General features: G+C 44.1%; 1 protein-coding gene across 1 annotated transcript in view; it reads right to left on the reverse strand.

Moving 5' to 3' along the window:
• XKR6 (XK related 6) overlaps positions 1-26837 on the reverse strand; it is a 319850-nt gene continuing 293013 nt past the window's right edge. Inside the window, exon 3 of the mRNA XM_003944174.3 lies at positions 1-26837. This exon is cut by the window's right edge and continues 9141 nt beyond it. The gene's annotated coding sequence lies outside the window, so the exon portion shown is untranslated.

The raw sequence follows: 26837 nt of genomic DNA on the forward strand, positions 1-26837 counted from the left end.
TTTTTATCCTCCTTTATATAACTAGGTTAAAAAAAAAAAAAAAAAAAAAAAAGATGTTCCATGTCAAGGGAAAAACCACAGCACTGCTCAAAGGAATAGACCTCCAGAAGGAGAGATGACAGCCCCTGTCCATGGGCCCCAGGGGTGCTTCAGATCTGGACTGTACAGCAAATTAAATGGACCGCATTTCAACAGAAATTGGCAATGGAGACATCTGAGTCAGACGAAGTGAACTTCCACAACCTGGTTTTAAGGAACAGTAAATACAATAGAGATAGATAGATACACTATGCTGAATCTTGAGTACTAAAACAAGTTATAAATAGAAATATGCTAACTTAAAGAAGACGGACATCATAGGGATTAGTCTGGTCAACAACCAATTACCATTAGGATCAAAAAGTAAACCGGCCTTTTCACTGAGTGCCTCCACAACATTTCTCAATGCACTAAGTACATTTTCCATGCAAAAATACACAAACATCTTAACTAGGTTGTTTTTTTTGTTTTTTTTTGTAAAAAAAATCAAACACCAACATTATGCATTTTGTTAATTATATTGGTTAAAGTGACAGCTGGTGGCTGCCAAATATCAGATACATCATATACATATTTTTATACAGAATCTGGACAACACAACATTACACATCAGAGAGAGAAAGAGAGAAAAAGAGAAAGAGATTATTTGTTCCTTTGTGGGTTTGTTGTTGTTGTTCAGTAAAAAAATAAGGTAAAATGTGAGAAGCAATGCTAAGAAGGTAAACACTTCAACAAGTTAGGAATACATAGGGAGAATTGCTAATCCGAAATACAGGAGGAAAAGCGTTCATATTTAGGTCTGTGTCTAGAATTTTCTTCACTAAGAAACAAAAGAGTACAACAGGTGTATTGGTTTGGAAAAGCAGAAAGAGCAATAACATCATGCTGTCTGCTTCCCAGCACGTTTCCAGCAAGAAGAAAAAAATCATAAGCACAAATTAACTTCACAAGTTTTGTTTTCAAAAATGTCCTCCCTTACCCAGGAAGCTGGGTAATGCAGGGGTGGGGGCAGCTCAGTTGAGAGAGTCCTTGGCAAAGGTTTGGCCAAAACTGTTGGCCTTAAATTAGTTGGAGATATGAACTGTCTGTGGGAATTCACGCAATGAAATGCGACATCAGCTTGCTCCGTCTAGGCAAGATTTCCTGTTACCAGCTCGTGATCTGGCTGAAGACACAACCCCCATGACAGGTTCTGCCAGCCAGGCCCCAGTCCTGCCCCTTAAACATCTGGCATCAACACAATCTTAAGAATTCAACCTGGAAAGAAAACAAGACCTTGAACACAAGCTATGGAAGCACTACCGTGGTCACGGTTAGATACAAAAATGTGAAAATTCAGATGTAATCAAAAATACAAAATCAGTTTCAATAAGATTTGCTTTTTTTTAACCATTACAGTGCAAGGTTTTTTCAAATTACAGTAAAAGTTATGTGTCTGCTTACAGTAACTAGAGTAAATAGCTGATTTTGTTCTGCTAGAATCAGAGGTCCCTGATAAGTGAGAATGCACCAATCTGAAATCAACCTAGCACAATAAATGGGTATCTGAACATAAACACGGTTCACTGCAGTCTTCACTCCTTTAACTTAGATTAACAAAAGAATCATGTCCTTTGCACAACTCATTAGCATGATGTTCTTCCTCCATTAAAAACAATCATAGTAAATAGATGGTATTAAAATTCCACAAGAAAAGGACTGGAAAACCGGGTCTAAAGAATGGAGGATCTGAGGGGAGTTTCCCACATCACTGAGCTTTTCCCATGATACTTGAAAAAAAAACAAAAATTCCCCTGCATGAGCCTCTTTGGGGGTAATGTTGCTTTGCGTTTCAACACCCGTCACCCATACCATCCCACACTGTTGAGAGAGGAAGAGGCACCACCTAAGAGAATGAAAGCAAAACATAACAGGGTCACCCCTCAGGAAAGAAAAATGGACAGAATGAGAGATGGAAGAACAGGCTGGGGAGGAGCCGTCAGCTGATACATGAGTGACCCCCGTCAAGGCCATTGTGCCTCAGAGTCTCATGCTTGTCAAGAGAAGAAAGAAGTAGTCAAGAACCCAAAAGTCTATCTGAGAACAAGAGCTGCTGTTCCCTGGACAGCCTCAGCTTAGGGCAAGTAGCTGGCAGAGAGCGAGAGGCTAAAGGCAGTGATCAGGTCGTGACATCCATGCCGAGGGACAGGAGGCTAGGCAAGGGGGACTGAGGGAGAATCCTCTTCTGAGATTTGTAGCAAGAACTAGTCTGGGACAGGTTGGGAAAGGCAGGATGCACTGAAATGCCTCCAGGAACCATTCCTCCATGCCCAAAAGGAGGGCGGATCATGGCTCCTTGACACCGACTGCAGGCCAGAAGCCCACAGAAGCCACACATTGTCCCTATTGGTCTTTGGCTTTCCTCGTGTGGCCCCTCTCTAGCCTTATCCTGAGGCCTAAACCCAAAAAAGCTGTTCTTTGAGCCATTTGGATTGGCCCCTTCTACCCCTACTCTAAGTCCCCGCTAACTGCACAGGGAAACTCTTCCTAGGTTAAGTAACTTTGAAAGGGGCAATTTTAGACAGAAAGAGGCTGCTATTGAGGGCATGGGGGAGTGGGGCTGGCCAGCCTGTGTAGGGTGTGGGCAGCATCCTCCCCCATCTCCCCGGGGATGTGGCCTGTGGTTTGATCCACCTGCCTCCTACTAGTGACCTGCATTCAGGTAAGAGAACCCTTGACTCACATTCATGGCCTAAGAAAGGGAAGAAATGCAAACTCCTCTGCCACTTTAGGAAGTTTTTCTAACTCTGAAATAGAGTTAGTGTGAGCCTAGGAAGCACTCAATCATTTGGTTAAGATATGGCCATTGCAGGAAGTTTGGGCTTCCTTTAAAATTTTTGCTACACTCCTCAAGAAGAAAAAAAGATCCCCCCAACCCTATAGGCTCAGTGTCCACTGGCATCCACACTGGTCTGGTACCTACTCTTATGGGTAGAAGTGGACACCTGTGCTCAGCCCAGCACATGGCCTCCTTCAGCAGGCACGCCGGCATTTGTTTCAGGAGTCACAGAGTCAGGCAGAACTGGTACCTCTGTCCCTCGCTTTTTGCATAAGGTGCTCACACTTATTCATTCCTCAGACCAGAGGAGATCCCACCGTACTTGGCTTCTGATTCCCACCTCTTACTAAGCTTTCCTAGACTTCAGTTTCCACCCATGACCTATCAAAGCAAAGCGGTTGTCCCGGAAACCTTCTCTGTACTCCTCACCCAGCCCTGGCTCAAAATGCAGCCACCACCTGGTCCTCTGTAGTTCATAGGCGGTGCCCTCTGCTCATTGCTGTGAGTCCCCTAAGTAAGTGGTTCTGCAGAGCTAACTAAGGAACTGCTGATCATGGGTCTTCCCTTGAATGGAGAATTTTTATTTATTTATTTTTTGAGACAGAGTCTCACACTGTCACCCAGGCTGGAGTGCAGTGGTGTGATCTCACCGCACTGCAACCTCTGCCTCCTGGGTTCAAGCCATTTTCCTGTCACAGCCCCCAGAGGAGCTGCGATTACAGGTGTGTATCACCACACCCGCCTAATTTTTGTATTGGCTTCATCTTTTAATGCAAGAGAAAAATACAGTTGAATTGACTTAGGAGATGTTTGCCTTCTGTGTAAGGAGGATCTTTGGGTTCTTCTGCTCATAAATATTGGTATGGATTTAAGGAGAAGCTAGATTTTCTTCCCGTTTGTTGGATGAGTGGGTATTGATAACAAAATTTTAGGATGGGAAGGAACTTTAAAGAGTGTCATCATTTTGCAGAAGAGGAAACTGCTTCAGCACGTGAAGTGTTAATGTTGGTGGCAAATCCAGGACTTCAGCTGCTGCACTTGAATGGAGAAAGGGTTGATCCTGCTTGGAGGGGAGGCAGGGCTAAATGAGAGTTGGTGGTCCTGGGATGCAGCAGCATAGCTTTCTAACTCTAATTTCTGCTGACAAAAGTCATTTTCAACTTGCTCTCACCCAGCTGCACTTAGAGAAATCACTAGACAAACTCCTACTGGACTTTTAGTGGTCCAGTTTGCCCAATTGAACTAGGAAACTGGGGAAGAAACAACAATGTCTTGAAGATCAAAAAATAAACAACACTATTTCTCATCACCGTTAATCAGTGGACACTCACCATTGACATAATCTGTAGCGTTAAAAATGGACTTACTTGGAGATAAAATACGTAATATTTTGGAAATGGGTGCCTGGTAAGTGATGGATGCAATGAATGTGATATGACCTGATTCAGAAACTCTTTTGATAAATCACCTCAAGATAGATCTCAGTGTTTTCCATGAAAGTAGAACAGTGACAAAGAATGAATGAACAATTCTTAAGTGGAATTGACAAGAATTCATCATTGGCTTAAAGGGGCAATGTGGGATTGGCCTGGAGCTTCTCATCTCACAGGGAACCTTTCAAGGTTAGTCAACTGATCCAAGGCCTGTGTCAAGCCCTGTGTCATGCCATTGTGTCCCATTTCTCTCTTGGCTCTTCCTAAGAGAGTATATCCTTCTTCCTTGTTCTCTGTAAGCCATGTGCTTATTCATCATATGTTGCTTAACCTAAACTCAGGACGGAGGCATGGGATCTGTGGTCATGTAGAAACAATGGCTAGGAATGATAGCTAGAAAGGCATAGGGATGGTGAGTTTCAGGCCCTTCTTCTCTCCTGGGGGTGAGGCAGTAATGGGACCCTTTCTTCAGTTTCCAGACCAAGGCTAACATGATTATGGGTGAAGTACGCACTTTCTTTCTAAAGCAATCTGTCTCAAAGATAGAGGAATTTTTTCCTTATCCTTCCTTCCCATGGTCTCTTCTTGATGTGGTTAAGCCATTTTTTTTCCTATTTGAGAAGGACTCCTGGTGACTAATGATTAAGAAGGAAGATGATTGCAGGGAGTGTCCTCTAACAATGGCTATCAAGGGAGCCAACATATTGGTGTGCAGTGGGAGTTACTTTTAGGGAAAATGGGGGGGGGGCACGTGTGTTAATTGTTTCCTTATAACTCTCGAATGTCCTTAACCCAGGACATGCTATTCATGAGGAACACTCAGCAGTCCTTAATGCCCACATTATCTCTTCTTTCTCTGAGCTTGGTGGTGCTAAGATGCCTTCTTTTCCTTTGAACTAAAGAGAGCTTTATCTGCACTCATTAATTTCATCTTACCTTTCAGCCCTGGATATACAGAGGTTAGCTCCCCACCAGACTGTGAATCACTTATGGATAGGGTCTAGTCACAGGCCTGGAATACTTGCTAGATGAATAATGAGTGAGTAAGTTAGAAGACTAATGAGCAGAATGAATTGACTGTGTGTGAGTCCAGGAATCTCACTGAGCTCTTAGTTCTCAAGAGAAGAAATGTCCCCCTTTAACCTCAGGGAAGTGGCTGCCAGTTTTGACAGCTGACATGGGACAACATCAAGGTCTTTGCAAGCTTCCTGAAGCCAAGCTAGAGCCCAGTACTTCAGGTCAGCAGCACTGGAGGCAGCAACTCCAGCTAGAGGCAGAGATTGGCTGTTTAGTGCCTTTCAAGCTTTTTGGGGTCCAGAATACAATGATGCCACCCAATGCCCTGATTTCTTCTCTACAACATAGAGAGATTCTGCCAAAAGACCTTCCCGGGAAAGATGAGAAGAACACGAATTGGCTTTAAAAGTAGATTCTCATAGGGTAATTTTAGGTACTATTTTCAGGGAAAATCTGAAACAGAGGAAACAGAGGAAAAGAGGAAACAGAGGAAAAAGGATGTCTTTTCCATATGCCAGTCTCAGACTGATGCCTCAAGGGTTCCTGCTCTTCGGCAATCTCGAGATGGATTGTCTATACACAGATCAAGCCATCCTTGGCTGCTGCAGCCTGAGATAAAATGTACCACAGAGGGGAGTGGCCTCTCAAAGTTCAGTGAGGCAGCAGGAAGTAAAGAAAGTTAGAATGTCCCATCGATAAAGCAAGGGAGTGTGTGGGCAGAGGTGTGGTGGAAAAGGCAGAAGACTTTCAGCCAAGACACTGGATACCACATCATGGTTTTTATCTCTTATGAATCAAGAGAAGTTGAGCAAATCATTCAAGTGCCTAGGTCACATTTTTCTCATTTGTCAAATAAAGCAATGTGTTCTATTTCTCTAGATGAAAAAGGTCATTACAAAGAATAAGTTAAATGAATTTAAAAAATATATAGAAAAGCACTTAGCAACTTGGCATAAAGCAACTGCTCAGTAAATATGAGTTAAATCAGAGATGAATAATGCTTTAGGCAACACACCCTTGAGCAGACACCATGGGTGTGGGGAATGTGGGGTCCAGTGAGGGTCTGGGGTCACCCTCAGCCTGTGGTGCATGGTGGTCAGGCTCAGTAGAGCCCCAGATGGTGGGTGGTAAAGGGAATGATTAAAATTTAATATCTTGAAGCTTGGAGTTTAAAATGATTTGTGTAAAATCGAAGTCCAACTTTTCTGAATGTATGCATGGCTGACATGGTTTGTCTATCAGCCCCAGGGATACAGGTGGTCAACATCCTACCCATTCTGAAGAGATTCCAGGCTGTGGACTGGCAACAGTAGAGTTATTTTACAGAGGTTAAAGAGATAATAATCATAAGGAACAAGACTAAGGGCAGTTGGGGGGTTCTAATCAGGATTCCAAGTCTGCTTGTCCTATTAATAAGTTCTAAGGTTCAGAACTGCCACCCCTTGCATTTCCACTTAGACATGCTTGCTGAGGTCAAAGGCCAGGCCACACTTTAAATGCTAAGTTCCAGTTCCAGGAGCAGATCTGTCTGTGGGGAGGTCCTCACATTTGTCTCGATTCTCTGTGCCTTTGCATCTCTCGTCTCAATGTCTGTATGGGGTTTTGTTTCTTTGTTTTTTCAAGTATCAGAACATGAAATAAGGTGAACAAACTGGAAGAATCTATGTGTAGTGCTGAGAGAACTGGGGACCACTGAGGAAAGGTTCAGAAAAGAAACTGTCTTGGCCTCATTTTCTATATACTTTTCTCATGGCATCTGGAAAGACCTGGAACCACTACATAAACTATAGGAGAAACTGGGCCTTACCCTACATCCCAAAGACTCAATTCCTCATTAGGAAATGCTGTGCCCACAGTAACCAGCTCCTTGGCTACTATAGTGAAGGTCTGGGGCCAGCCAAGGTCTGCATGGCTCAGACAATTCTGGGAGATTGCACTGGCCTCAAATATTCCAGAAGCTTGCCTGACCAGGTTTGAACTAAAACCCTATTAAGAAACAGACTGGAACCTTCTGTGTCTCTTGGGAAGCTTTAGGCTTAAAGAAATTCCATTTTTCATTCAAGTTCCTTCCCTTTGGTCTCAAACACTCAGTGGTTCCAGAAATCACATGTAAAGTGGTCCTCTGACACCTTCTACTCTTCTGATGTACCCTTGCAGATGGAGGCATGCAAATCACCACTTGAAGCCTCATTCCTCCTCTCTTCTACCACATGTGGAGAACTAGAGGAATGGGTTTAGATATATCAAAGCTGCAGGGGCTTAGCTTTGAGCCAAGGCACGCAAATGGATACATCTGAACAACTGGAAGTCCAACTCTTGGGGTGTTCATGAAGTCTTTGAAGAGGGAGTGTGGTTATCTACAAGGAAGAGCCATTCCCTGAATCCTATTTCTAAACCGAGAGTTAACCTAGCTTCAACTGAAGGGCTATTCTTTCAATAAGGTTGGATGAATGTTAACAGACAGCGGAAGACATTGCATGGCTTGAATATGTGCTGCTGAAATTGTCTTGCTTTCTCATTGGAAGGAAATCAACATGGTAAGTGAATGAATGATGCATCATGACTATGGACGTGACCAGCCATATTCACCCATCTGCATGCAGGCTATGAATTCCTCAAAACTCAACTCAAATGTCATCATTTCAAAGCCTTCCCTTCTACCTTCACTTGGAAATATTTCTTCCTGTTCTGGATGTCCACAGTGTCTTGCATTTCTCCTTAGGCTCCCTTTGCTACTGCATTATGGTTTTTAATGTACATGTCCTATCTCTTGTATTACATGCCTTGAGGTTTATTTCATCTTTATATCCCTGTAGTCCTAACCCTGTGCTTGGTAGAGTAAGTGTTCAATAAATATTTGATAATCAAATGGTTAACTGAATTTGAAGTGAGAATACTGTTCTGGACCAAGGAAACTTCAGCGGGGTAAAATAGATGCATTATCTGTCACATTGTTCTTGCAGGGAAGGTCACTGGGTAGACCCAGTGGCTTGAAAACATAAAAAATATCAAAAAGCCTCTACCAGAGCCATAAATACCTTGAATTTAGGGTAAAAGAAATTCTTGCATCATCTGCCACATCCCATTATAATACATCTGCTTCCTCTGGTCCAGTGATTTCAAAGCTCCTAAAACACAGAAGCTGTTTTTGTCCAGAAGCAGAAAACCAATAACCCAAGTAAGGAGTAAGAAATTGTTTCCAAATTGGAGATTTCCTTGGGAGTTCAAGAGCAACTAGCAACCATTAACAGAATTGAAAGCATCTCTATCTAGAATGATTACATCCTGGGGACAGTACCTTCTCCCTTTCCAGGCAACAAAATGTATAATAATGAGATTTAAAACAAACAAACAAAGCTACATTATCCTCCCAGCAATGCAGGAAACTCCCCACCATGACTCAACAATGGTCATGCCCAAGGACCAGCCCACTCTGCAGAAATGTGGTCTACAAACAGAAAAGGAAAGAGAAAGAAGAAAATGCTTTTTACAGTGAATTGAAGTTCAGTTCCTTTTCCCTGTTCCCATACTGGCTCTGACATATCAGGGATTCCCTCTCAGCTAAGGGAGTTTTGCTCACGAGTAAGCAGAAGGTCACTATGAGAACAAAACTAATTGTTCTTCGCCAGAAGTCCTGTTATGCCATCTCCTTGGGTTACCTTTAGAGTTTGGTTCATTGTGGACCCTTCTCTATAAGAAACAGGTTAAACCTCATGCTTAGGGCTATCAACATGTGTATCTAAAATTCCTCGATCACAGATACAGCAAGAAATTCCTTATACTAACTCTGAAATTCCCATTATCTGTGTCCTGGGGAGCAATGGGGCTGGGAGTCCAGGAAGGGTGGCACCAGGTGTGGAGAGGGCCCAGAACTAGCATGGAAAGAGAGGTCAGTCCAGTATTCAAACTTCAGAAGGGTTTCCAGGAAACAAGGCCTCCCCTGTGAAAAAACTGGGGAACTGAGATGAACAGAAAGACAAGAGTCAAGATAGGCAGGTGTAGGTGGCTCTGTAGGTAATTTTCTCATGGCATTGGGTGAGCTGAAAGGTGATGATAAAAGAACCCCCAAAGTCTCCCTAGAAACAGACTCTTCTGAGTGCACAATGGATATGTCACCGAAAGAATAGGGAATAATAAGAACTGTGTTTTCTGGTACCTACAGAAAAGAAGCAAAACATTTCTTTCTTAAACATTTAATTATTTCAAAGGAAATCTTAGAATCTTGGGAAGCTCAGTGAGGCGGCAAATTCCTCAGAATCAAAAAACCAACCTTGAAAACATACTGTCATTTTGCCCATGTGTATGTTTGTGTGTGTGTGAATATACAATATATTCCCATTCACTTACTCACATGTGTGTGTATATATGTAAGTATATATATTTATCATTATATTTTTCCCTTTAAATCAACATCAGCGTGTTCTACCTTCAGTCATGTTTTATCTGCATTTCAATTCTTAGACAGAACTTTATATCATAAAAAGAGAGAAATGTCAAGAACAGGCAAAGTCTAACCTAGCCAGGTTGTTTTAAATACTGACTCAGCATCATTACAGAACAAAGCAAACCTCCCCAAATACAAGTTAAAATGTCCATTACTAACACATACCAGCAATTATTTATGATAATCAAAATAAGAAAAACCAACATATTATGAAATCTTCATTTTTCTATAGCATTACATGTATCTAATGGGCAATGTCACCATTTGTGGAAATAGTTCCCCCGTTCAATGACCACTTTTCCCTAGCTCCCTGGAGCTGGGGAATAATAAAATACTTAAAGGGTTTTGTTGAAGTATCATTTTAAAGGATCTTTTATCCTAACTTATAGGCTTTTCTTTATACCTTTAAAACATATTGAATGAATTTAAGAAAAGCCTTACATATTTTGGCCAAAGACACAGAAAAACAAGGGTGGTTGAACCATACAAATTATTTAGGGCTCATAACCTACATGTGCTTAGTTAAAGGATGGTAATTCTGTCCAAGCACATAAATAAAGGGAATCAATTGCAAACAATCCACCTTTTATTCAAGATCCCTTGAACCTGTACTGTAACTGGTCAAGATTCTTTTGAAAACCTTGAGTCTTTATGGCATCGTTGGCTTGTAGACTACAAAAGTTTCCAAATCATCATGCCTCTGAACATGTGGTATGAAAGAGAATTCCAGAAGGTTTAGAGAAGAGGTGGGGGCTGGGCACAGGACAGTTCACCACCAAATAGCACAACACATAAAATCAACCTAGGGAAAATGGCAGAGTCAAAAAGTCAAAAGCAGCCAAATCACACGAGAATGCCAGGGAGTCAATGAATACCATATTTCATGCCAAGAAATTGAAATTTAAAAAAGAAGTAAGGTTGGACATAAATAAATACCAAAAGCGTCAAGAAGACAAAGCCAAACCAATGTTTCCTTTTTCCCCCTACGCACGAACCTTTTGTTCTAAACCCAAAGCCCAATGGCATTGAGATCCATAATTTTTTCTGGAAGATTCAAGTCTGCAGAGATACTTCCCTTCCATTTGATTACTTGAGTCCACAGAAGTAAAGCACCTTTGAAACCAAGAGTTGTTCAAGAATCCTAGTGTCTTATTCAATGTGTCAAAAAAGTACAGTTAAAATAATTAGAATAATTCATCAAATGACAAACACAACAATATTGACTCTCGTGAATAGGCAAAAAGTTTCCCGAGACAATTCACAACTAAGGAGATAGAGCACAGTAAAAGGCTATGATATTTCAGGAATATTCTGTGTTATAGCTTTGAACTTTATTGCAAAGCAAAAAATATATATTTATATATATATATATATTTTTATCTACATTTCACCTCTGACATTGTACACAACACGAAAGCACAGGAAACTAAAAAAATCATAATGAGGTAGATACATAACACTTACAGATGGAGGAGACTAAGATTTTAAATTTGGCTTAATACTGCGGTAACCGATGTATGCATTTTCAATACAGCAGCAAGCATTGATTCACAAGGCAAGAAGCCCAGTGATCTCAAATCCAAAAAATAAGCCCCATTTAAAAAAAAAATAGCTGCTCCAAAATGAAAAAAATATATGTATATATTATTTTTTTAAGTCAGGGAATCAGATGTGTTCAATTGCAAACCCTGGTGAAATTAAGAAAGTTTTTGTTTTTGCTTTTTGTGCCCACAAAAAAAAAAAAAAAAGTAATTTAAATGTACCTAGTTAGGAGTAACCCATCCCATAGGGTTGTTCTATGTATTCTTGCCAGGTGGGGTTGGAGCACCTTGTGAGCTCAGCAGCCCAGCATCAATAGTAAGGAAGTCAGGGTTTCTTCATGTTCCCTAGAGTCAGCCCTCACTTCTGCAGCCACTGTATTGGGGATCACTTCGAGTGCCCTTGGCACCTGTTGGCTGGAAATCAATTTGGCTGTGATGCATCTGGCCCAGCATTTCCTCTTTTGGGTCATCTGCATTCATAGTGGTTGAAGCAAGATCTACCAGATGGGAACATTGAGATAATCCCTTTCTCCTTCTCATTTCCAAGAACAACCCTTCCAATGGAGAGCTCAACAGGCCACCAAGAAGGCCTCCATCAGCCTTGATCTTAACTGTAAACACATTTTTACTATAAAATGCTCTGTCAGGCAGTGATAGCTACTGCAGAGACCACTTTGTCCTCATATTTCTGTCCTGGATGGAAGGAAGATGGGGTGAGAAGAAAGCAGACATGGACTTTGGCTGGCTGACGCAGTGACTCGGCGAACAGAGCCATGAAACCACCAACCATGGAAGGGTCAGCTCAGATCAGTACGGTGGCCAAAAGAGAACTAAGGGACTTGAGCAAGAAAGCCAAGGAGTAACTTTTGGGTGTGTCGGACATGACTAGAAGGCTCTAGAGACTCTGGAGAAAATGTGGAAGATACAGGGCTCAGAGGCGTCTGTAGGGCTAAAGGCTGAACTGAATCAAGCTCCTTGGATTGTTTAGTGGTTATTTTTACTCTGGACAGGATTCTGCCTTTGGTGGGATTTGCTCTGATGAGAAATAACTGGGAATAGCTGCAGCCCAGGTTAATCTTCGGTAAGAGGGAAGACTGAAGGGTCCTAGTGGAATGCCTGGTTCATTTGGGGACGATGGTAGATTGGAAGAGGGAACTGATCAGAGAGGCCCTCCATGAGAAGCCATGTGCACTTTGGGAGGCGTGAAGTCAGCCCTACGGCGCAGGACCACCCTGTTCTCCCAGAAGCCAGAGTGTAGAGTCCCATAGGTTTGTGCTTTGTCTCCCTGCTGGACTGTGAGTGCTTTATAAGACAGTCTTTTCTCTTTGTCTTCCCAATGTCAAGCAGAGCTCCTGCTGTGTGGAGGCCATCATCCAGGTTGAACCGGGTTTTTGGGAAATGCAACAGGGGATTGGTTTGGGGAAGAGAGAAAGGTATCAGCAGTGTTCTGAGGTCCTTGAAGACCCTATGAATACATATTCCCCTTTCTGGCAATACCCAGAGGCCTCCTTCTGCCTTCCTCAATCCAATCAAGTCAAGACTTACATTCGAATTTTGAACACAAAACACTGGACTCGATAAATGGAAAGGAACAAGAAACAGTTCATCTGAGTCTTTGTAATAACAGGACACAACAAAGATGGGCAGCTGCTTCCAGTGCGGCTGGGCTGTGAGGCTGGCAGGAGGATTGCCTTCAGGAGGCAAAGACAAGTGAGGTACAATTTCTATTCTTGCCTTCAGGAGGAGGTTCTGGGCAAGACAAGGCCAAGGGCACTTCCAAGTGTCCCAGAGCTCGTTAATCCAGACGCAGGGACTCCATCCCCTTGGAAGCCCAAAGCAAAAGAAACCAGTCTGGATCACAACAGGCAGCAGTGGGCCAGTTCAAAGGGAAGACTGTCCAACTACAAGGTACTCAGTCATGGAGGCAAGGAGCGTCTGTCCTTGGAGGCCTGTAACAATAAGTGTGACAGCCTTTTGTCAGTGACAAGAGCAAAAATTAGGTGGTGTCTGAGTCTCCTTCAAACCCTGAGATTCCACTGTTCCTTGTGCTCTGAAGAAGCCCCAGCTATGCTCAAGGACTGAGGGATTTTCCCCATAGGTAACCACTGGACATTGGCAGGATTAGAATAACGTGTGTATATGTGTGTGTGTGTGTGTGTGTGTGTGTGTGTGTGTGTGTGTGTGTAGTGTATGTGTAGTGTGTATAGTGTGTGTAGTGTGTGTGTGTGTGTGTGCACGTCTGTATTCAGAGGGTGCTTGGTAGCCATTAAGCTGTTGTAATTGTTGTAAATAAACATAAAACACGGCCGGGCGCGGTGGCTCAAGCTTGTAATCCCAGCACTTTGGGAGGCCGAGGCAGGTGGATCACGAGGTCGAGAGATCGAGACCATCCTGGTCAACGTGGTGAAACCCCGTCTCTACTATAAATACAAAAAATTAGCTGGGCATGGTGGCGCGTGCCTGTAATCCCAGCTACTCAGGAGGCTGAGGCAGGAGAATTGCCTGAACCCAGGAGGCGGAGGTTGCGGTGAGCCGAGATCACGCCATTGCACTCCAGCCTGGGTAACAAGAGTGAAACTCCGTCTCAAAAAAAAAAAAAAAAAAAAAAAAAACACGAGACTGCTGGTAGAGGAAGAACATGGCAGTCTTACCATTCCCTCCCTCCCACCAATCTCTTTAATCTCCCCTTTCTTCCTGCCCATTTCTGCTCTTCTCCCCACCACCCTCTCCCTTGTGCTCTGCTCTTGCGCTCTCTCTCTCTCTCTTTTTTTCAGATGGAGTCTTGCTCTATCACCCAGACTGGAGTGTAGTGGTGTGATCTCTGCTCACTGCAATCTCTACCTCCTGGGTTCAAGCAATTGTCCTGCCTTAGCCTCCCGAGTAACTGAGATTATAGATGTCTGCCACCACACCTGGCTAATTTTTGTATTTTAGTAGGGACAGGGTTTCACCATGTTGGCCAGGCTGGTCTCAAACTCCTGATCTCAGGCGATTGGTCTCCCAAAGTGCTGGGATTACAGGTGTGAGCCACTGCAGCTGGCATCTTCTCTCATTTCTATTGTTTTTAAACAGTTCACATGGAAGTGAAAATCACTGTCTTCAGCCTGCTAGATTGATGTTGGTATTTGCATTCCTTCACTTAGGTTCTATAGTGATTTCTGTTACCAAATCCAAAGGTATCTATTCATCATTCAAGAAATTTCATCAAATGCATTTGCCTGGCTCCCTGTTTCAGTATCTTTCTGGTTTAAATCCATCACAGAGGTTACCAAGCTCACCCCTGCATTTTAGAGATGGGACACTAGGGCTCATGGAAGGCAATGAATGGCCAGCCCAGGAGCAGTGAGGATAGGAGCAAACACCGGTTCCTAGGCCCTGGCATGGTCATCCCCAACCTTAGCCTGCTTCCTCCCAAGCCCAGCACAGGGTCCATTCTGGACTGCTCCTTCTCACTGCTGAGTCACAGCCACTGTCTGCAAAAAACTCAGAACTGACCCTGTGAAGCTTAAATTTCTTAATCTGTTCTAACTCCAACTTCTCATCCCCTCTATATCCTTAGGGAAATAATCCATTCATCTGAAAGTCATCTCTCAAGGTCATGGAGAACAAAAATAAAACAAGACAGAGACACAAAAGTTCTCAGGACAACCAAAGCAGACACCTTGAAGTGCTTCTGGGAAGACTCTAGTCCACAGAGCTCCTCCAGAACATAACTGAAGAGGTAACTCAGGGTGACCTCTGGAAAGCAGGCATCTTCTTCCATGGTGACACCTTATTTCATTAATCATCCCTGAACTTTTCCCATCCTTCTCCTAGCTGCTCTGGCCAACTGAATGCAAACAAAAAATGCTGGGGCTTCCTGGCTTTTGTCCCAAACATTTTCCGCCAGGCACCGTGAGCTCCCTGGGGTTTGTGAGCCGTGGGGAGGCAGATGAGGTGGAGTCCACCTGGAAGAGGAGCAGGACCACTAGGGATGGAGCAGAACTGAGATATCGAGGTCTGTCCCCAGCTGAACCCCCGACTGACCCTATGCAAGTGTGAGGACGCCCTGAACCTCAGTTTCCTCATTTGTAAAATGGGTGGAACATCGCACCTCACCAAATGATCCCAGAATTTAGAGAAGTTGATTCATATGGAGGCACTGGTGCAGAGCATGACACATCTGTGGCCCTTGGTTACTCTCAGTGGAATCTGAGTCCTCTCCTCCTCCCCAAAAGGCCTCTGCATCACTGATGTCACCTGCTCAGACCACACTGGACTTGTTCTGAAATGTGACATTCCTGAGACTCCAGTAATTCTAAATGCTTCTTTCCTCTAATGGAACTGTCTTCTATTCCCATCAGGGGAAGCACAACATCTCTGACTAGATTCTTTCGTCAGAAGCAGCCAGCCCAGCAGGGCTCTGGGCTGTCCCGGACCTCTCTGGCCTGGATTCAGGACTGTACATCCATGGGCCACACAGGATCTCAGGGCTGAGCGGATGGCAAGAACCCACATAACACAGGGCCACACTCATCCACTCTGACAGGGAAGATTTTTCCAGCAAAGGCTCTGTGTGCTGGGAATGAATTGTCAGGCTTCCAGACAGTGTCTAGATTTGTGCAGAAACTCAACGATACTGCAGACTGCAGAGGACGGCATGTCCCTTCCCAGAGAGGCCCCCGAATGGGTGTTGGGCACTCTGACCTGGCCCTGGGCAAGCAAGCAGTGAGGGATCTCGACCACTTCTAACCTTTGGCCACTCTTTACTCTGCCCAAGGTGGGTGAAGACCCAGAAGCCTGAGTGCCGATAGGGCAGGCTAGAGGGGACTGGGGTCATAGTCTCTGACCTTGGCAACCTCCAAGAGGCCCCTCCGAATCTACAGCTGATTTTTAGGGAGGGCCAGGAGTTGGGAAATTTCATGGTGTCCTGGAACAGATCTCCTGTGGAATTTCTGAGCCTTAAAGACGAGTCAGCTTTGAGTAAGCTTCTTGGGGTCTGGTTACACAGGGCCAGGCCCCAGGGAAAACCCTGAAGGTCTCCAAAATACTCACTTGCAGGAAAAGAGGGACCCTTTGTTCCTATTACATATATGGAAGAAAACCAAAGAATAAGTGAGAAATTGCCAGGATGCGTCTCAGCAGGTGCGATCTACAGAACAAGACAAAAGCAAGTGAATAGCTCTTCATTCAGATCCCCTGAGTAGCTAAGAGAATGTGCAAGATTGGGAGAGGCAAGGAATGAGGTCCCTAGAGGCAACGCACCTCATCAAAGGACCGACTTCCTGCCTCGTTCCCAAGGAATTTCATCTCAGCTCCCACCAGCTGAGGAGTGGAAGCATGTTGTGCTGGAGCAGGTAGGCAGTGTCTGGATTTCTCTTTTAAAACCTGTCTTGGACGGCTCAGCCACCTTGTGCAAGGTTTGTAAACCGTGTGCAAAACTCAGACTTGTGCAGGCAACCAGAGACGTTATAAAGCTGCCTTCTGCGTACAGGGCTTCCCCTGCTGAGTTTGTGCTTTGTGTAACCCTGTGACCTCTCTTCTTCCTTTGAACTATTTTTTTTTTAGACCTCTTAAAGCCTTTCTCAGCTGAACTGTCTTGATGGTAGTTTGTAAACGGACTAGAACCCGCTGCTCTCCTCTGCAACTGTGAGTCTGTTTGAAATGCTTCCAAATGGCACACAGTCTAGGGCCAATTTCCTGAGCACTTTTGACATTGGGCTCTCAAAGATTCCCTTTATATCTAACTTCTGAAATGAAAGTAGATGCATTAACCCCACTTGGGCAAGTTGTCGTCAGTGGCTGGCAGGGAAGGAAAGGTATTAGGAGTCCACGGTGCAACAGCAGGAACGTGGGATTTGGCACTGGGTAGAGTAGCTGGGAAGGACATAGTTGGCCTAAAGCTAAGGCAGAAAATACTAGTCCACCCTCTGGGGACAGGTTACTCCATAAAGATGACCACAAATTAAGAAAGAAAAGCACCAGGTCAGGTCCTCCTCAGAGTCCACCAGATTCCCTGCCATGGTCTTGACTCGGGACCATGATGTAGGTACTAATCCAGCTGCAGGTACATGTGATCTCCCCACTCCCGACCCCAGAGGTCACATGCTCACTTTTCCACTTAAGCCAAATTTTTTCTTGCCTTAAGTCAGCACATCCCCAAAACATATATAAAAAGTAGAATCCATAAAGAAAATAAATATTTTGAACTAAGCAGAGGATGAAAACAAGTTGTAAACATGTAACCGGAAAAAAAATACACATCAGTTCACTTACAGAACCAAACGAGGTTACATTGAATCACTTCCAATTAAAGAAAAGGAATTTTTTTTCTTTCGCTCTTAAATTTAGGAAAACAATCACTGTAGCATGCTCACCTTGAAGCAGGGATTGGATACTGTGGTTCTTGTACAAAGGAAAAAATCTGTGAGGGTTATGGAAAACAATTTGGAAATCTAAGGTGAAGGGTGGGGAGAAAAACGGGAAGATTGCATAGTTGTGAAACAGTGGCTTCTCATCAAGGTGAACAAGTGCGTCATCTGATAAAATAGCATTTGATATATATTTATTCCTGTTCATTTCTGTTTGCAGTATTTTGTTCTCTGTCCACCAGACATTTCATACACTGAAACATATATACAGTACACACACACACACACACACACACACACACACACGCATGCTAGCACAAAAAAATCTTTAGTACGCAGCCATCCTTTGAAAGGACCCTGCGCCACTAGTTCTGGTGAAGTTTATATTCACCAATAATACACTTTTATCACATCCTAACCCACTTCTGGTCAAAAGTCGTCTCTTGTATTTTTTCATTAGTAACTAAAAAGGGTAGGGTGCAGTGGAAAAGGAAGGGGACATGAAGGAAAGTCTCAGAAATGGTTCTCGTCTCTTGCTGAACTTCTGTGGAAATGTCTCACATTTTGGTGAGGGGGACACTATTTTTTAAGAGGTGGGAAAAACAACTGCCTCTTTTTTTTTTTTTTTTTTTTTTTTAAGCTTTCTTGAGGTAAACATTGGTTAAACGCCCTAGGCAGGGGATATTTTTACAGCGCTGTAGAGACACCTTGGAAGAAAGAAGAAATGGCACAAAAGCATAAAATCAATGCTCAGAACATTTAAAAAAGCACATCTACATCTTGATTCATTCCCTTTTCCTTACATTCAGCCTACTCTTTCTATTAACAGGTGGAACAGAACAGAAAGATGAATAATTTCCCATATCTCACTGGGCATCCTTTATCCCATACCCAATATAAACCTCTCTTGCATGTATACTAAAAGTTGTGAATGAACTGACAAAATAAAGATGAGCATACTGTACATTTTTCCATTCTATCTGCCTCAAGCATATATATATATGTATATAAATATATATATATGATAGTTTACATTAATATAAGAAATAGCAAACGTCTTTTCATTACACTTTATACAGAATCTCTGCATCATATCTTTATTTTCTATTCTCTCTGTCTCACGTTTTGGATAAACAATTGGCTATAGCAATCTATAGTAAGGCTTCACAGAAAGAATTCTGCATGTTTTGTTTTTCTCTAAGAACCAAAGTATATAAAATGAGGTTTGATTCTAGCACCTTATACAGTATTAGTGATGTTGTTCCCTTGGGAGAAATGAGCACTACCCAACGCCCTAGGTGAATCTCCATCAGTTACAGAATGTTTAAGGTATTGCCAAAGGCAGGACAGAAAACATAGCAGAAATGGAGAAATGAGAGGAGAACAAAACAAAACCCCAAGATTTAAGTCTTAGCAACATATAAACGAGATCTTAAAAACATGTCAAGTTGCTGTCTCCAAATTAATAATGATCTAGTGATTCAGTATCATCAATTAATCCATTTAAGTTACTCTTCCCCATGAGGTAAGGAAATTTTATGATTCTCATTGTAGATAGAGAACCCATGTGTGAGACTTATGCAGGTCACAGGGGAAACTGAGTCAGGACATGCAGTGAGGGATGCCCAACTTCCAGCCTCTTATTCCCAAACTGTCCCCTGCCACCTTTGATTGGTGAGTCGAGATTTTGGAAAAAGCAGCTTATTGGCCACTAATGGGGAAGCAAAACAAACAAAGAATTAAAAGAAATATATATCAGCACCAAAGGAAGTTCAAAAGAAGCTGCACTTTGCTCCCTTATCAAATATTCTGTGTTATGGAGACAGCAACTTTCACAAGAAGGAAGAAGAAAACTTGTCACAGGAGAGTAACCCATCTCATCTGTTGGTGCCCTTCCCAAATGTCAATATCCTCAAGACAGCCATTAGTTCCAGTTGAGTAGTATGTATTTTTGCAGAGGAATGATCAACTCCCACCAAAGCTGCATCAGAACCTCAATTATATAGTTATATAACTATAGTGATATATCTATACCTATATCTATGTATATATTTATACATTAAAGTCTTTTACTGCACTGGCACATAATACCAATTGCTGGCATTGCTGTTTGCTGCAAGTGGCCGCCTTGAGTGGAGTTACACAACAGAGAAGCACCACGAGAAAAGGCACCACAAGGTTCGAGAAGTTAAACTGTTTGTTGTCACTGCCCTGACCTCGCCATGGTGGGAGAACAGAAAAGTCTTTTGAGCAATTGATTCGAAAGCTCCCAGCCCATGTGCATCAGTCCCTTCCAACTGAGCAGGGAGAGAGGGAAGGAAGAGCATGGCATCGTTCTTTTTAATGTGATTTTCTTTTTGGCTAGTAGAAAAGAAAAAAGTTTCATTTTTTTTTTTTTAATGAGGGGTCTCAGACACTGAAAACCCAGCCCTCCTAAAAAAGTTTAAAAAAAAAAAAAGGGGGACAAAAGTCTTGTGCTAAGGAAAGCCCTACATGGAAATCTGTCTTTCTAGCATAATTACTCAGTTGTAAAGCATTTAAAAAAAAGAAAGAAAATGAAAGAAATCACATCCATAGGCACAGTTTGCCACAAATAGCACCAGGTCTAGATTAGTGAGGACAGACAGATGTCCACATCTGTCCACATAGCTGAGAACCATGGGTGTTGACTCTGAGTCAACATTACTCCATCCTCATAGTCTGGCCAAGAAAATGGAAGTCATTGGCCATCTGGAGCACCAAGAGTTAAATGTGCCACTGACGAACTGGAAAAGGAGAGGAAGCAGTGGAGGACTGCAGAGTGGATAGAAAATGGCATTTTAATTTTTATTAGCATACTTGCCGGCCTTCAAATACTCCTTCCTAGGTTCTCCTTCCAGGCAGAGAGCCATATCCCACATGGCAATGGGGAACCTGTATCTGTGGCAGGAAGATCTGAACATGGTGTGGGGGGTACTGGGGGACAGCATTCTCTACAGCCATTGTCCTTCCTGACTCTAGGTCTGGGTTGGACAAGGGAGGTCAACTGGCCATGCTGGTGTGACCTGCAGCATCCCAGGACTCACTTTCTACTGTCAAGCTGGTGGTGACAAGACAGGGAAACCTGCAGCCAGGATCAAAATGGCTCCCTGTGCTGGGGCCTTTCTTCCCAAGCCTGGACCAATCCTCCCAAAGACAAGAGGCTGCTTATCAGGTGGGGCAGGGTCCCACCCCATAGCCTCTGTGATATACTTATTTCCTTGAGCTGGAGGTTGTAGCCAAAATTGGTTTTCAAATTCTGATGCTTGTCTATACTAAAAGTGATGCTCCCAAGTTCAGTATGAGGAAAAGGAATGATTCCTATCACCTTTCAACGATCTCAATGATTGACCCAAGCTTACTTTTAGTGCATGGAAAACAGGGCCAGACAAAAGACTTCTATCAGAAGAGTTCTCCATTTGCAAGGAGGCTTCTCTAGCCCCTTCATGGGAACAGAAAAGCCACCCCACCACCACCTCCCTTCCCCTGGGTCTCCTCTTAGGCTATTTTCCACCACACACCTCCTACAATAACAGACTAGAGTATCTGGGAGTCTCTGCCTGTGGTTCTAGGACAGTGGTCTCTGCTCATTTTGCTGTCTTCCATGCCTCTGCCTTTCCATTTACATAAGGTTCTTGGTGCTCCAAGAACCGGTCCAGCAACTGTACTAGGTGAAGTCTAAATGGCAAAGAGCATTCTAAGCTGCTAGGAGTAAGAGGTGAAGATTTTGCTCTTAGCTTTTACACCTTGGGAATTTTCATTCAGCACTTTCCCTCCCCTTTGACTTTATCCATGGGCAAATACTATGTTTTGCATGTAATAGGTGCTCAGTTAAATTAATTAAGAATAAGGGCTTCTTTCCCCATCCAAAGGGTGCATTAGTTACGTAGCAAGTCATCAATCATACGCATAAGGGCTCTCCCTGACCCATCATACAGGTGTCAATAAGCGATACCTGTGTAGTTTGAGGGTGATCAAGGGCAAGATTACTTCCTAGCCCCCCCCCCCCCCCAAAGCTTTGACTACATCACTTCCAGAGAGATCTTCCCCAGAGAGACGAGGGCAAGAAATCAGCTCATTTTTATGCCTTTAGGTTGAGACTTTGGTTAACAGGAGGTGGTCATGAACCTGCATCTAGGAAGGCCCAGCTCACAGGCTTATAGTTCACTATAGACTTAGCCTATAGTTCTCTATAGACTATTTTTAATACCAGCAAACTCCAGAGTAAAGGAAGACACGGTATGAGCTTTGGAAGCTATATTCTACTCACTCAGCTCTTCTCAGGATGTAAGAACTAACCATGAGGACTGGATGCCATGAAGGCCAAGGGAAGAAGGAAAAGAATCCCAGCTGGAGAAGGTGAGTTTCATGCAGTGACTAAAGCTTCACGCAGTGAGCAAACTTCCTGTCCTAGTAAAACCGGAAGAGGAAATGGGGCACCTGTTATTGGCCTGGAGTTGCAAGTTCTCACACTTTCCTTTTATATATGCATGCTTGCTCAATCACAGGTTCAGTGGTGGTGGGGGGAAAGATTTGAAATCTCAAAAGTAATGATATTTATGACTCTGCTTCCTGAAAACCCAAAAGTACACACACACTAACCTGTTTGTCAGCCAGCCAATGTTCAGGGTGGATAGAAACAGTGAGAATGTTTTGTTAGCCCTTTAGGGAATATCAGAAATTGTATGTACTCAGGCTTTGAATTACCTGAGACGTTCAACTAGTTTTGCTTTGGAGACCATCAGTGAGCAGCATCTTCAACCTTAAGAGTGAACATGGGAACGCTTCCTGGGAGAAAAGTATCCAAGAAAAGCTAAGCAAATGCAAGAAAACACCCAAGAAAATCACCGTCATTATGAGAAGAGAGATTCGATTCCAGCCTCCTGGCCTCCGCTGGCTGCCTCCCTGCGGCAGGTGGAGGGGTTGAGAGAGCCCATGACCAGGCACAAGAGAAGCCCAAGATAACCCTGCGGGGCAAAGTCAGCGGGGCCAGAGCCAGGACCCCGTGGCCTGTTCTCAGGCACTCGTGGAGCCAGAAAGTTTTAGAAAGCTCAGCCCAGCCACAGGGAGAAAAATGGATTTGCTTTGAACAGCAAACCACTGTGGCAGCCCCAGACATTAGATGACAGTGACACTCAAGGGGCTCCTTTCTTTCTTTCCCTTCTCTCTCTCTTTCCTCACTTCCTTCTTGCCTTCTTTCCTCAATCCCTGAGCCCCCAACTTTTTTTCTGCAACAAATGTGTAATTTTTTTTTAAAATAAAAGAAAGCCCTTATTCTTAATTAATTTAACTTCCACCACCACGTAGAAGGCAGAGTGGCACCATCAACCCTTCCAGGATGAGACTGTCATCTTCCCATGTCCTCCTCAGTTTTTTTTTTTTTTCCTACCCCAAGAAGCCAATTTTCTGTGACACCAGAAAAACAAAACAAAACAAAATAAAACAGTTTCTTAAAAACATGTCTTGGCACAAAAAAGTCTATGGGAGGAAAAAGATCATGAAAATTGTGTCCACTAGAGATTGGGCTGGAGATAGAGGGTTGTGGAAGGCGGAATGTAGGGAAAGCAGAGTCAGTCTGCTGCCCTCATGACTGGGGCTACCATGCCAGGGGAAGGAGAGGAGATGGAGGTGGGGAGACTGGGTGGTTGGTGCTGGCAGGAATGTCTGCAGCCACTGGCCACATGCCACACCGTGGGTGTCAGGAGACACAGGCTGTGCACACGTGACAGTTTAGAGGAGGGGACCCAAAGCTACCTCTGAGGATGGGGGCTTGAAAGGGTTTCTTCGGGCTCGGACACACCCTGTGATTGCCTCATACCTGATACCAGGTCTTCCAGGTGGATTCTTACGAAGCCTCTGCATGGATCAGAAACATCCAGAGACCACAGATCCCAACACTGCAGGTGGCCTCCCTTGCTTCTCCAGCCAAAGAAGGAGGCTCAGAACCGGACTCTGCTCCAGAGAAAACCTTAGGGTTCAGCACAGCCTGCTTCAGGAGCACCTGCTTCCTTCAGCTCACCTAAGCACACTTTTCCCACATAACCAAGTATCATGTCTCTCCAGTCATGCCAATTCTGTCCAAGGGCAGAAGGGGCTCTGGGTGGCTTTTCATGCTGTGGGTACCTGGGTTTCTGCTGGTCTATCCGGAAGATCCCAGACTTGCCATCGCCACCGCTGCTGTGGGGAGGTATGCAGTCCCGCCAAAACATGCGTTCTGCCTCCCTCAAAGCAGCTGCCCCGCAGTGTCTCCTGTCTACCAGAGATGCCAGGAGGACTTCGTATTTGGGCAGGGGAGACACCTTCCCCAAATCCTCATGGCTTCATGGGGGCCAGCCTCGACCTTGCCTGAGGAGATCATTGGTGTAGGGGAGCTGGACAGAGCAGGTTCGGTTGTCACTGGCCAGAGATCCCGGCAGCCAAAGATCATCTACCACTGGCCGGCCTCCGAGTGGTACGTCCAAGCTTCCCTGTCCACAGTACACTCTCCTCTCTTTTCCTACCGTGGCGGCTGCTGCACGAATGAATCAGATGTACCTGGTATGATTTGAATTCCGGAATTTCCAGGGAGTTGTTTAGAAAGATGCTTCCTGGGGCTCCCAGGTTGTTCTGTGAATCTACTGAGCATACTGGCAGCAACTAAAGAAATCTCTCAAGTCCCAGGAGAACCCCGCTATTGCCTTTCTGTCATTCATGGAGGAAATGAAGGCAAACACCAGCTCAGGGGGGTTTCTTCATGACCCTGTGCCTGGGAGAAGGAAACAAACCATCTAGGCTAGGTCAATTTCAAGTCCGGCAAGAGCCCTAAACATTAGAATACTCTGATTCATTAAACTGTTTCAGCCCTTTAAGAAAAAGATACATGCGCATATATACATATAATATGCCCAAGACTGGCACATTTACGTATCTCGATGGATCAATAAGCTTTGAATGTAGTTATATGGTCATACACTCCTCTGTTCTGCATAATTCCTGGTAATTTCATGATCTCAGATCATCTCAGAGTTCATGTGGCTTTCAGCGCTCTCTCTCTCTCTCTCTCTCTCTCTCTCTCTCTCTCTGGCATTTAAAAATCAATGTAATTTCAAACAAATACAAACAAAGCCATTGATAATAAGCAGGTGGCGTGAGGTTAGCAGTCAGCAGGGGGAGATGTGAGCAACCACGTCGCAAGGATTGCTGTTGCCATTTTGAAGAGAGAATGCCCTAGACAGCCCAGCCGCTGTGACAACAGCATTTTCACTTAGTGGCCCACATTGATTGGTTTCACAGGTTATCAGTGAGTGTCCCAACTGCCTAAGTAACATCACCTTTTCCTCTCTCCAGCCCTCCACTTCTGTCAAGGCTCAACTAGGACCCAGGGCCACGCCTTTTAAAGGCACATGGATTTTAAAAAAGGAAGAAGCAGAGCCTGTCCTGGGCTTTAGGCAGGCTGGGCCCACTGCGATGCTGGAGGCCCTGTCTCAGTGGGGGTGAAATGACAGCTCCTGCAGGGGCGGGGGCATATTTGGTGGAAGCATGCAGCAATAGTGGTGTCAAGGCAAGTGAAAAGGCTGCAGGGGTTGCATTTGGACAGACAGCTCTGACCTGAAGCAATGTGCGTGGAAGCATGGGCCTCGCAGAAGGCAGGCCTTTTGGAATCAACGCTGGGGGCCACTCCTGAACACAGGCTGGAGAGGGGGAAGAGACGTGGCTGAGACTCTCAGGATGATCTGGGCAAGTTGGCAGCACCAAAGCTGAAGCCCCCTTTCCTTGAGCCGGGGTTGGTTGAAAGGAAAGGAGCATGGTGCCCCAGGACGACCTCACCTGCCTGAGGAAACTCACCACAGGCCTCGGCCGTCCCCTGTCCAAGGTACAGGCCACCACGGACCTCAGTCTCACGTCTTTTACAGCAACCAAATGGCTCTTTTCAAATCAAATCACCCTTCCTTTCTCTCCATCCTTTCTTCCTTCTGAAAGGAAAAGAAAGTAACTCCCTTCTTTTCTTAAAGGTTGGCATCATATAATGCTTTCAACAACAGAAGTGGCTTTTCTCTGGTTCTGATCTGCAGAGGAAGCCCCCGCTGGCTTCTGAGGATGTTCTTCTGTGGCAGGAAGATTTCTGAGGATTCAGGGAGACTGCCCTAGCAATACTGAAAGGGCACTCCTAAAGCTAAAAGGCTCTGGGAGCATTTCCAGAAAGCTGCGATTTGGGGCTGGAATTCCAACCTGCTTAGCTCAGGAGGTGGTTTGGCTCTTTGTAGAAAGTAGTGAACCTCCAGCCCCGCACTGTACAAATCATCTGAATCCTCTGAGATGTGCTACAGTTTAGAATCCAGACTCGGTTCACTGAGTGTGTTTGGGAAGGGAAGAATTTTTTGCACATGGAAAAATAAATAAGAAATTTTAAAAGGCTTTGCTTTATGTGAGGCAGCTAAGAAACTGAAAAATCCTCCCACCAAAAACAAAAACAAAAACAAAAACAAAAACAAAAACAAAAACATGGCAGTCACATGTTTTGATTTGTTTTCGAGTAAAGACCCTCGTCTTTGGAAGCCAAGACTTTCCAGCAAACAACAGTGTACCAGACTCTTCAAGGAAACCAACCAGCTCAAATCCCCAGCTATTCCAGGACAGCATAAGTGAATTGTTCTCTGGGTCTGAAGACAGAATAAAAAGGCTATGGCAAAACTGAAGCTGAGCCTAGAAGGAAAAACTGAAATAACAGAACCGTATGTGCTGGTCACAAGGAACTGTCACCGCTATTTGCCTTCATTTTCCCACAAAGGAAGTAGAACAACCAGTATTTGTTTGCTTCCCACAAGAGCATTCTCTGATAGAAGTCAAAGAATGCAAAGCCATTCCTTCTTGTCTAAATATTGGAGAAGGAAGGGAGGGTAGCTTTTCTGGGGCAGAAAGACAGAGAACTCCTTTCTTGACCCACATCTGTTGCTCTGTCCCCTTGGAATCTTTTAAAAATATATCCATTAATCCAAAGAGAGTGGAGGAACCAGATCAGGTTCCCTTCCTCCACTGCACCTTGCACACAGTAGGTGCTCAACTGGTGTTTAGATTTTTAAATAGGAAGCAAGCCTGATCACCATGATACTTTTATCTTCAAAGTGCTTCACCTGCCATGATTACTTAATCCTCACAACACCCCTGTGAGGTAGGTAAACGATATTCTTCCCATTTTAC

The sequence above is a fragment of the Saimiri boliviensis genome, chromosome 13 (genome assembly GCF_048565385.1).
Source record: "Saimiri boliviensis isolate mSaiBol1 chromosome 13, mSaiBol1.pri, whole genome shotgun sequence".
NCBI classification, from domain to species: domain Eukaryota; kingdom Metazoa; phylum Chordata; class Mammalia; order Primates; family Cebidae; genus Saimiri; species Saimiri boliviensis.